General features: G+C 35.6%; 1 protein-coding gene across 3 annotated transcripts in view; it reads right to left on the bottom strand.

Moving 5' to 3' along the window:
* The window catches only part of PFDN1 (prefoldin subunit 1), a 55,960-nt gene that overhangs the window by 41,014 nt on the left and 3,528 nt on the right, over window positions 1–11,418 (bottom strand). The gene's annotated exons all lie outside the window — the stretch shown is intronic.

Here is an 11,418-nt window from a genome sequence, read left to right as displayed (position 1 = left end):
AAAAAGCTGAAGAAGAATTGAACTTATCTGTTTCTTTGCCTCATTCCATGGGCAATGAAAACTACTTGCATGTGCACAAAGATCTACATGCAAAAAAATTTTACATCATAATTTTTAGCAAAAGGAAGGAAGGAAGGAACCTAAATCCCTCAGTAAGGAAACAATTAACAAATTATGGTACATCTATACTGTGGGATGCAGAAGAAAAATAAACTTACCTCTCGTCAGAGTAAAACAGAAGACACTTGTTTATCAATACCTTGGTAATGATATTTTCAAAGTACATACCGAAAGAAACCAGCTATTTATTATTAACCCAGCATTACATATACAATGAAAATGTCTTTCAAAAATAAAGGGTAAATTCAAACAAACAAAAGCTGATAAAGTTTATTCTAACAAACAAACACCGTAAGAAATGTTAGAGGTAGTTCTTCCGGTAGAAGGAGTATGATAACATATGGCAGCTTACAGAGAAATGAAAAGCACTGAAAATAGTATGAATTAAGATGAATATAATAGACATGTTTTTCTTATTGTTAATCATTTTAAAAGATAATTGACTTTCTAAAGCAGAGGTTAGCAAACTATGCTTGCAGGCTAATCTAACCATGATCATTTATTTATATAATGTCTATGGCTGCTTTCTCACAACAATTGCAGAGTTAAGAGAGACAACTGTGACAAAGATATGACCAGCAAACCATTTTATTGGCTATCCAGCCAAAAATATTTACTACCTGGCCAATTACAAAACAAGCTTGCCAATTCCTGATATAAAGCAAAATAATAACAACATACTGTGGTCTTCATAACATATGTAAAATGCATAACAATAAAAAAAAGGAATGACTGGAGCAATTTGACATAAGATGAAGTGGTATAATATTATTTAAAGGTAGACTGAGATCAATTAAAGACATATATTGTAAAAAAATAGGACAATAACTAAACTAAAATTTTTTTTTTACTGAGGACTAATAAGCCAAAAGTAAAGGTAAAATAGGATCATAAAAAAATAATATAAAAGAACACAAAAAAGAGGGGGAAAGGACTCAAGCACAAATGAGACAAATAGAAAACAATGATTAAGGTAGATTTAAATCCAATCATAGCAATAATTACTTGAAATGTAAATGATGAGTATACCAATAAAAAGGTAAAGGTTGTCAGACTGAATTTAAAAGCATGACCCAACTACGTATATGCCATCATTGAGAAATCCACTTTTAATAAAACAACATAGACAGGTTCATAGTAAAAGCAAAATCATACTTTTTAGAATGGCAATAATACAAAAGACAGATAATAACTGAGGCACACCTTGGCAGATATTAGATAAACTGTGAAGAAAGCCAGGAAACAAGAGGAGGAAGAAAAAAATGAAAGGCAATGAGGGGGTACAGTCAGAGAGGTCAGAAAGGAAAATGAGCCCTGGCCAGTGTGGCTCAGTTGGTTGAGCGTCGACTCGTGCACCAAAAGGTCACTGGTTGATTCCTGGTCAGGGAACATGCCCAGGTTGTGGGTTCGATCCCTGGTCAGGGTGCATACGGTGTGTATGAGAGGCAATCGATCAATGTTTCTGTTTCTCTCTCTGTCTCTCTCTCTTTCTCTCTCTCAAATCAATAAAAACATTTTTAAAAAAAGAAAGAAAGGAACATGACACAGAGATGGGCAGAGCTGCAGCAAGCAGGAACTGTGCAGAACTCTGCAAGTGCTCTGATGGCCCAAATGGGCGAGGAGCACTCACCAAAGGCAGGAAAGGCCAGACCTGAGCGGGAACTTAAAGTTAAGAGACCAATGATCCAACCACACACATCCACTTGTGAACTCATTGGATACACTCACTTCACCATTCCTCTCAATTGCACATGGAACATTTTCCAGGATAAATCATATGTTAGGCCACAAAACAAGTCTTACTAAATTAGAAGATTACTCATATCAAGCATCTTTTCCAACAACAATAGTATTGTTAACAGGAGGAATAAGGAAACTGAGACAGGAAAGTAAAACAAGGCCACACAGTGTGGGCAATTCGCAGCCAGCTTGTAACTAACAAGCCATTATCTTCCCCAGCCAAGGACACTTAAGAGCAAATGGTTAAAAACCTCCATAATGAGAGAACGTAGAAAGGCAGGGGTAAAGGGGAAATGAAAAAAAAGGGTAGTTTTACTCCCTAAGCAGAGAAGCCAGGAGTCTCAAAGCTTGGCAAGATAAAGTTGCCAGTGCTTCTCATGAATTCTGGGAAGACCACAACAAAGTAAAAAAAGGGACCTTGAAAATTAATCCGCACCCAAAGTATTCAGCAGAGGAATTTTGAGACCTATAGACAGGAGGGTATATACCACCTCGGACCCCCACCCAACTGGCTCTTCAGATTAGCTGAGAGCCCGTCTGCGCTTCATAAGCCAGATGTATAGGTTTGTTTGCTTGCTTTGCTTTTTCAATAAAGGTGCATGCTTTAATTGCTTTAATAAATTGGCTTTTCACAACACAATCAAGGTCTCTCGTATAAATTCATTTATATGAGAAACAAAGATGGAGGCTGGGGACAGCCCTCTCCCACTGACTCAGGGAGCTGTCCAGGAACACCTCATCACCTATGTTAAGTCTTAAACGCAACCTGCCTTTTCTCTTCCAGCGCTCCCATTGCAAACATTATGCAAGGCTCTCAGCTAAGCTATCTCTACCCAAAGTCCCTCCCAGAACTCATTTACTTTCAAGGCTTCAACTTGGCTAATGACCCTCAGAATCGTACCAACCACTATTACTTACAAGTTCCACATCTCCTCAAATTCAACATGTCCCAAATTTAACTCATTTTATCTACCCATACCAACATTCCCTACCAAGCAGTTTCCCAATCTCAACTTCAGCTTCATCAATGATATCACCACTTTCTCACTCACCTAATTCCCAAAGCTACAGGTAACCTCCTTGTCCCCTACATTCCCAATTTATCACTGATTCATCACTTTCTTTCATACTGACTTCCTCTGCATTCCACTTGTCACCTTAATTTATGCCCTTTTAATACACAACTGAATTACTTCAATAGCTCCCAACCTGTACTCCCTCATTAAACTCTCCCTAATTCATTCTAAATATATTACCAACAGTTTTCATGTAGCTAGCCTTCAACTGTTGATCACTGTATTGATTGTGGTGGATAATTTTTAGCAGACACTAATGGTTAGCCACTCCATATCCAGTCTTCCTTGTTAATAGAGCCCCAATTTTGTCTGTGTACCCTCCACTTTCCCAAGTGACTCAGGGAAGTGAATCCTGGGGTAAATCTTGACTGGTCTTTCCCAATCATGGCAGTCCCATCCCCCAAGACATAAGCCCAAGTATGTGGCTCAGTTCCTGTCATGAAATGTGAGAGGTCATCTTTTTGGAGACTTCTGGGAAACATTTCTTTGACCCTAACAAAGACGACACAGAAAACATGGTACTTCCTAATTCTGGATGTCGCCACCTCATAATGAAATCCTTCACCCAACCTGAAGTTAAAGCTGGCAAGCAGAAGGAAGGGGGCAGAAGCAAGGGTACTGACATACATGGAACTGAAACTCTAGTGAGGAGGCCTGATATACACAACATGGATAAATTATGCTTAATGAAAGAAGAACAAACGGGTATATACTATAATGATTCCATTTATATATAGTCCATATGAAATTCTAAAATAGTCAAAATTAATCAACAGTGATAGAAATCAGATTACCAGTTGCTTACAGCAGGATTTGGGAGAGGAGAGAATTGACTTGGAAGAAGCAAGGAACTTTTTAGGGTGACAAAAATGTTCTATATTGTTACATTTGTCAGAACTCATCCGACTGTACTTTTTTTTTCATTTTTTGAGAGTATGTTTACTTTTTATTGATTTTTAAAGAGAGGGAAGTGGGGGCACCGATGTGAGAGAAAACCATGGATTAGTTGCCTCCCGCACACACCCCGACTGGGTCTTAAATCTGCAAACTGGGCTTATGCCCGGACCGGCAATCGAACCAGCAACCCTTAGGTGCACTGGAAACGATACTCAACCGAGTCACATGGCCAGGGCCTAACTCATTTATTTGTAAACAGTGACAACTTCATTTTAGTCAAGTTATTTTTCAGAAGCATGTTAGACCATCAAATGGAAATGTAATGCAGGCAGGTGGATATAAAGTTTGGAGTTTGGGGAAGGGGTCTAAAGACAAAAATTTGAGGAGTTGTCAGTACATAAAAAGGCATTTAAAGAGATAAGCCCGGATGAGGTCCCTAACAGACTGAGTGCAGATAAAGAGAACAGAAAAAATCCAAAGGCTCAGTCCAAAATCAATCTAATATTTGGAAATGGGATAGAAAACAGAAAAAGGAGACTGAATAGGAATGGCCAGTGAAATAGAAGGAAAATCAAAAGGTGATGTCCTGGAAGCCAAGCGCTTCAAGAAGGAAAGATCAACAGAACTAAACACTACTGATAGGTCAAATGAGATGAGGACTGAATTCACTGTCTTTATTCCCTTCAGGAACACAATCCCATGTAAACATTCTTTGTTCTGAATGAGTAACTCACACTACTAGGTTCAATCTGTACTAATAAAAATCACTGTGTATTTTTAAATCAAACTGTTACTCCTGAAATGGAAGTAGTAGTATGTTAATCTATTTTAAACATGATGCTTATTTTTGGTCACTATTTGGTATTCTAAGTATTCTGGTAAATAATCACCTCTGATGTTTACCACTTTTACTCTGGCCTCATCAAACCCCAAACATTTCCACATTTAAGCATCAAGCTGTGCTACAACTTTTTCCAAGATGTGATCTTTATTTCACTAGTAGGTTAAAATGTAACATAATAAAATATAACACTTGGATAGTAAAAGATTACTACCCAATGAGTACTAAAGGACACAAACAGAAGACTCCTCATACAAATGCAGAAAGTCACAGAGAAATATAAATATATTTTGGCACAAATGCAAAAGACTCAGTCCAACACACACATACAGGATGCATATTGTGGTCCAAATCTTTTTACCCTGAGCTAAACAATGTAAAAGGCTCAGCTTACGGCAGTCATGTTCTTATCTATTTAAAGATACACTTTTAATACTGGGCTCCTGCTGCTGTGAAAATTTTGATATGAGAACATTTCAAGTCCTCTTTCAAAGCCAAAGGAATAGCTTCTTCAGATAATCTGGTCCCTTTCAAGGTAATTCATTTTCACGAGAACAAGAGTTAGTAATGAGAGTTCCTGACCAGGACAATGAAATATTCTCCCAGATAAGTCCATTCAAACTTAAATTCTAAAAACAAATTGAGCATACATTCTTTACAAAGCCACAGGCACTAATGGTGCATGCAACACACTGCAATCCTAATTATTCCATCTGGGCAAAGAATATTTGCAGTTCACAGCAATTCCTGATATAAGAAAAGAATACTAAAATAAGCCATTATCAAGTGTGTGTTCATATATATAGACTGACTCAGACCTTCTAGGTCAAAATATTTTTTCTGAGCTTTTTGGCAGTTTCATTAAGCAGATATATTCCTTGACATGAACACTTCAGTCCTCTCTGATTAGATAGCAAGTTGTTCCTAAATCTGCCACTATTAAGTAGCAGCTAAAATCAGAAAATTCTTGGTACAGCTTAAAATTTATTATTTTTCATTTCAGAAAAATTCAGCTAGAGCTAAGTTACAGTACATGATTCTCCAATGACAAAGTAGCAAAGCTCAAGATTATTGCTGCCTTTGTTTTCCTTTACATAGAAACAACAAAGGTAATGGTACTTTTCACTCTCCCATCAGTTTACTACATTGATTCTTGCTTATCACCAAATACACAGTAGTATCCTCTTGTGTTGTTGAAGAATTGCTACTTTCATGCAACAAAAGTAGATTTTGTTTAATCCTTTGTCAGCTTAAAAAAAAAAAAGTTCAGGCCTTATGATATCAGGAAATGCAGAAACAAAATCCTCCAAGTAACTAAATGAATCAATTACATTTACCTTTTTAAAACAAGCTTAGGCTTAAAATAAGTAACCTACAAGAACACGTTAAATAAAAAATTGTAGCATGTTTGTACATCCCAAGGTAAGTATATAACAACCTTCTTTGTCCTTTTGTACAATAGACTTCTAATTAGCATAACCTTTTCAAAATTACTTTCCTGTGTTTCAGAGATTATTTGGACCCTGGAGGACATGGGATGGGAAGAAGGGAAGGAATTATTTAAAGTATCTGCAAAAGAAACATGGCTATGTAATTCCTACGCAAATGTTTGTTAACTTCCCTTGGCATAAAAACAGTGATGTCATTCCACAGAGCAGTACAGCAGAGTTATAATGAACACCAAGTTTTTAGATCACTGACACTTAAGGAAATTAAGAATATTACTCAAAAATCTCCTCTCCCTAGAGTACCACATCTGTGGAAGAGGAGTGTGCCCATCTGGGGTTATATACATACTCAACATCAACAAAACTGAAGTCATTTTTCCTTGCACAACAGGAAACGTTGTGTGTTTTTCCCTTCACTCTGAGCAATGAAAGCCATGACTTTAAATGGCTCTGTATAAAAACACATGAAGGGTGGGTCATAGTCTATTAGTAAAAGCAGCGCAAGAACAAGAACTCCTCTCCCTTTAAAATAAAACCTAAAAAAGAACTAAAAAATTCCTTCTTACATTTGAAAATTATTTTATCTTTGCTTATATTTTCCCTCCTCTAAACACAGATTAATACCTTTAAAGAGAGCATAAACAGAGCTTATGAATTTGCAATGTGCTCTCACACCAAAAGCAACCTGCACATTAATTTTTTCTCCTCTAGTAAGCACTAAAAATATCCAAACTTGAGTCCAGTGAGAACAATATAAACTATTTTTTACTATAATATCAACAATATTTATCAACAATACTTACTACACCATGACTTACAGTTTATTTCTTAATCTTTTAGGAATCAAATAAAATACAACTACTTCTTCAGATTTAAAACTACCTCAAATTAATTAGAATGCCAACTCTACAGCTACATGAAATTGTAAAACAGTTGCAAAACTTGAGGCAGCATGACTATATCCCTTTCTATTAATATTTAACATAACTAAACTTAGAGAAACTGCAAATATTTCATGCCGGTTTTGTCAAATGTCATGGTTCAAATTACAGGTCAACATCCAAACTTACAATTGAAATCACTACAAAACCAGCATAATGTTTTAAACAAAGGGCAGTTCAACCAACCTGTCATGGACAGTTCAGATTTCTACATCCTAATTAGTTAAAAAGTTACTCAACTATTTATACATATTTTTTACATTTATTACCTATCAGGAATAAACCTACTGTTTTCACTTTCTACCTGTGCCACATTTATCTTAAGTCTTAACACTTCTGGATCTTTTAACCATTAGAGATCAACCATCAAATTACTTCAACAAGTAGAAATAGCAACACCGCTCCCAAACAGCAATTTCTGCATTGCTAGACACTTATCTAGTTGGTAGATTTATACCATTGTTCATTCTTAGTTCCTTAAACGTAAAAAAATACCCACAGAATGGTGGCATACCTCTAAATTAGTTTAAATATGGCACAAAGTTATTTTTAGTTAGGTTCAAGTTTTAAAAAGACACTAATCATTCTTTTCAAAGGCTAATCTACTCAAGTTCCTCCCATATTAAAAAAATAAAAAGCTTAATTTGTCCCCTTTGGAAAGAAGAAATGTTATTTATATAACACTCAAGCAAAAGGAGATTGGAATAATAGGATAATAGACCTGATATCAAATCAGGGTCAGGGGCATACCTATTGTTAATAAAAATAAGTTTGACATTTATCCTAATGATCTTTTCAAACACTAGCATGGTAAAATGTCATTTATGTGTACTTTCAAATGTAATTCTTATTTTTAAAAAAACACACAAAAACTCTACTTCTATGCAAAGTACAAAGGAAGAAAACTACCATATACCTTAGAAACTGGTTCTTATTCATGAAAAAAAAAATACAAGAAACATTCATGTAACATTTATTTGAGATCTAGTATTTATTTTATTCCCTCCTTGTATGCTAGAAAGATGCAAAGACAAACACTTCCAACTATTCAGACAGATCATTCCACAGTTGTAACTTTCATCATAGTTCTCAAAGCAGTCTGGTGAGGTCAGCTCACAAACAGCTTAAGGAGTAAAACTAGAAATTGGTGGTAGTAGTATCAGGCTACATAACAGCCTCTCCAAAGAATATGAAGTAACAGAACTAAAATGTGCTGGCAACATGCCAAGAGTCTGGATGGAATATAGCTTTGAGCAACAAATACCCAGAGCTTACAGTATACAGCAATTCATCATCTCTTACCCTGCAGTTTGATTTTCCTTGTTTTAATTCCAAAATAGCCATATATAACAGGTATTTAACTCTACCAATTCTCCATATTTGTAACTTGAAAGGCACTGGGCTTGCAATGATTTGATAAACTAAATACATACCCTAAAAAGAAAAATGACTTTCATCCTATGTGAAGATGAGGAAGGTAAAATAGATAATTATATTGATACTGTTCTGCATAGAATAGCCTTTATTCTCTAAGGGTTATACTGCCCTCAGTTTAGTTTCAAAGGCTTGGATTTTTCTATAGTGTCAGTTCTGACTGAATATCTCTGCAACTGGTTGGTATTTAGAATTAGTCAACCTTCTCAACAATTTAATAAAGAATTAATCCTGTCAGATCAAATGACATAATTTTGGTCAAAATTCCAGACATTAGTCAAAATATGTTACTTTTATAATTTCATCTTTATTGAATCATAATATTAAAACAATAACAAACTCTAATTCTAAGTCTGTCACTTTCTAAACATATATTCTTTCTAAAAAGCCAAAAGAAAATGCAGTTATTTTAGGCAAAAGAAAGAATCGTATTCAACTCAAATCAACACACATTTAACATCTATTTTGTGCCAGACATTATGCTGAGAACTAACGAAACAAAGATAAATATGTATGTACATGGTCTCACAGAACTAACAATCTAGTTGGGGAAACTGACCCGCTTAAAAATCAATCAGACCAGCAGGTGTAGCTCAGTGGTTGAGCATCGACCTATGAACCAGGAGGTCACAGTTCGATTCCCAGTCAGGGCACATGCCAGGGTTACAAGCTCAATCCCCATTAGAGGGTGTGCAGGAAGCAGTCAATCGATTATCTTTCTCTCATCACTGATATTTCTATCTCTCTCCCTCTCCCTTCCTCTCTGAAATCAATAAAAATCAATCAGCCTAGTGGGTGTGGCTCAGTGGTTGAGCAGTCAACCCATGCACCAAGAGGTGGCTGATTCGATTCCCCGTCAGGGCACATACCCAGGTAGTGGGCTCATTTCTCTCTCATCGATGTTCCTATCGCTCTCTCCCTCTCCTTTCCTTGCTCTCTAAAACCAATAAAAACATTTTTTAAATCAATCAATAAAATAAATCTCAATCTCTCTCATTCTGTGTATATATGTGTGTGTGTGTTCTAGTAGCTACAGGAACAAAAACACTGGTACCACCCCAGATATGTAATTAAGTCTGCCATAAAGGACAAAATCTTCAGAAAACATAAGCTATGTCTTAAAGGATGAGAATTTCACAAGGGAAAGTCGAATATCGCAGGCCAAGGACAGAATGAGCAAAAGCAAGAAATCACAAAACATGGCATGTGTGAGGAAGCCCATGTGACAAGGCTAACAATAACAATTTCTGATTCACGTGCTACTACATGACAGGCATCACTAATCAACTAAAACATGTTTAAAGTCTATATGAGACTCAAACTCCTTCTCAACAGATAACCCAAAACCAATGGAAGGAACAAGTCCATGTGATGAAATTTACGAGCTATCCTGAGTCTGGGAATAGAAAATGGTGGGACTTGAGACTAGAAGGATAAATAAAGGACAGATTATGAATGACTATGATGCTAGGCTAAGGAGTTTAAATTTTATCCTGTGGACAACAGAGGATGAACAAAGGATTTTATGAAGAATATTGAAATGATCAACTCTGGAAGATGTGTAAACAATGCATCTGAACAGATAGAATAAAGGCATAAAGAACAGTTAATATGCTATTGCAATAGTCTAGGAAAGATATAATGAGGCCTGAATTTCAGCAATGGCAAAAATCTACTGCAGGTTCTAAAACAAAAAAAAAAAATGGAGTGTTTTAGATTTTATAATCCATGATTTTAAAGCAAGAATTTGAGAAAAAATTAGTATTCTATTTAGAATTCCCAAATAATACTCAAAAAGGAAAAGATAAGACAACGTAAGGTAAAGACTAGAATTAAAGAAGTGAATCACAATGATACTCAAGATTACCCAAGACTATAAATTCAGAAATAGATATTTCAGGTTTAGCATCAAGAAAGAGAACGTCCTCATGACCAGACTAATACTCAGCAAGTCTTTTCTTCCTGAGGGCACTAATATTCTAGCCAAGCAACAAACACTACTCACCTTACATGCCCCTACAATGCAGGGTCAAATGCACACTCCCAGTGAGATGCAGAAAGCACAAAAGTCAAATTTAAAACCAAAGTCTGAAACCATATAGCAGTTCCACTTTAGCCAAACATTTAAAACTACATATTTCTTTTTAAAAACATAAATAATATGAAACAAATCTTCTGGAAATATTACTGTCCTACCATTAATTAATTCACATCCCAGCCTTTAAACTCTAAGATTCTTTATGTGGAATGCAATCTATTTGTAGCACTTTGGGCAGTATGCAAAAAAAAAAAAAAAAAAAGCAACACTCCTATCACTTCTGCAGAATGTTTAATAGATGAAATTATTCTAATTAAAAATAAAAGCTTCATTGTAACTCAAAGGCCAAAGATAGTCAAAGAGTTTTTCTATTTTGGAAAAAGATTCTTTAGCTGTTGCAAACAGGCTAATGTAGTGATGTGAAATCCAAGGACAACATGTTAACAACCATGCTAGAAAAGCTAGCATTACTGTTTTAAGACCTAAGGATATTCACATTAAGGATAAAATTATCCTGTCATGAATGCCAACAATTCACTTCATACTACATAGACACATATTCAAGGGCACTACTTTGTTTTCAACCCAATTCTTTTGTGTCCCAGTAATGAACTCTCAAATTGGGATTCTCTTCCTAAAATAAGCTAAAATGAAAAATATGAACTCCAGAGACAAAATGTATTTGTGGAATACTGTTTATTCTGATCAAGCAAATCTAATGAACACTTTATCATAATCTATCTCTTTTCCAGAAAGATATGGATTAGCTAGTCAGGAGCAGGGTCTACTTCTCATGATGTCATTCCAAAGCCATTGCTAAATGTTACACATGTTATGCTTCCTTCAAATCAATCACAAAATAAGTCACCCCAAGACTGAGGTC

The sequence above is a fragment of the Myotis lucifugus genome, unplaced genomic scaffold, assembly GCF_000147115.1.
Source record: "Myotis lucifugus unplaced genomic scaffold, Myoluc2.0 scaffold_28, whole genome shotgun sequence".
Classification (NCBI taxonomy): domain Eukaryota; kingdom Metazoa; phylum Chordata; class Mammalia; order Chiroptera; family Vespertilionidae; genus Myotis; species Myotis lucifugus.
The sequence above is the reverse complement of the archived record's forward strand: the minus strand, read 5'-3'. Positions and strand labels throughout refer to the sequence as shown.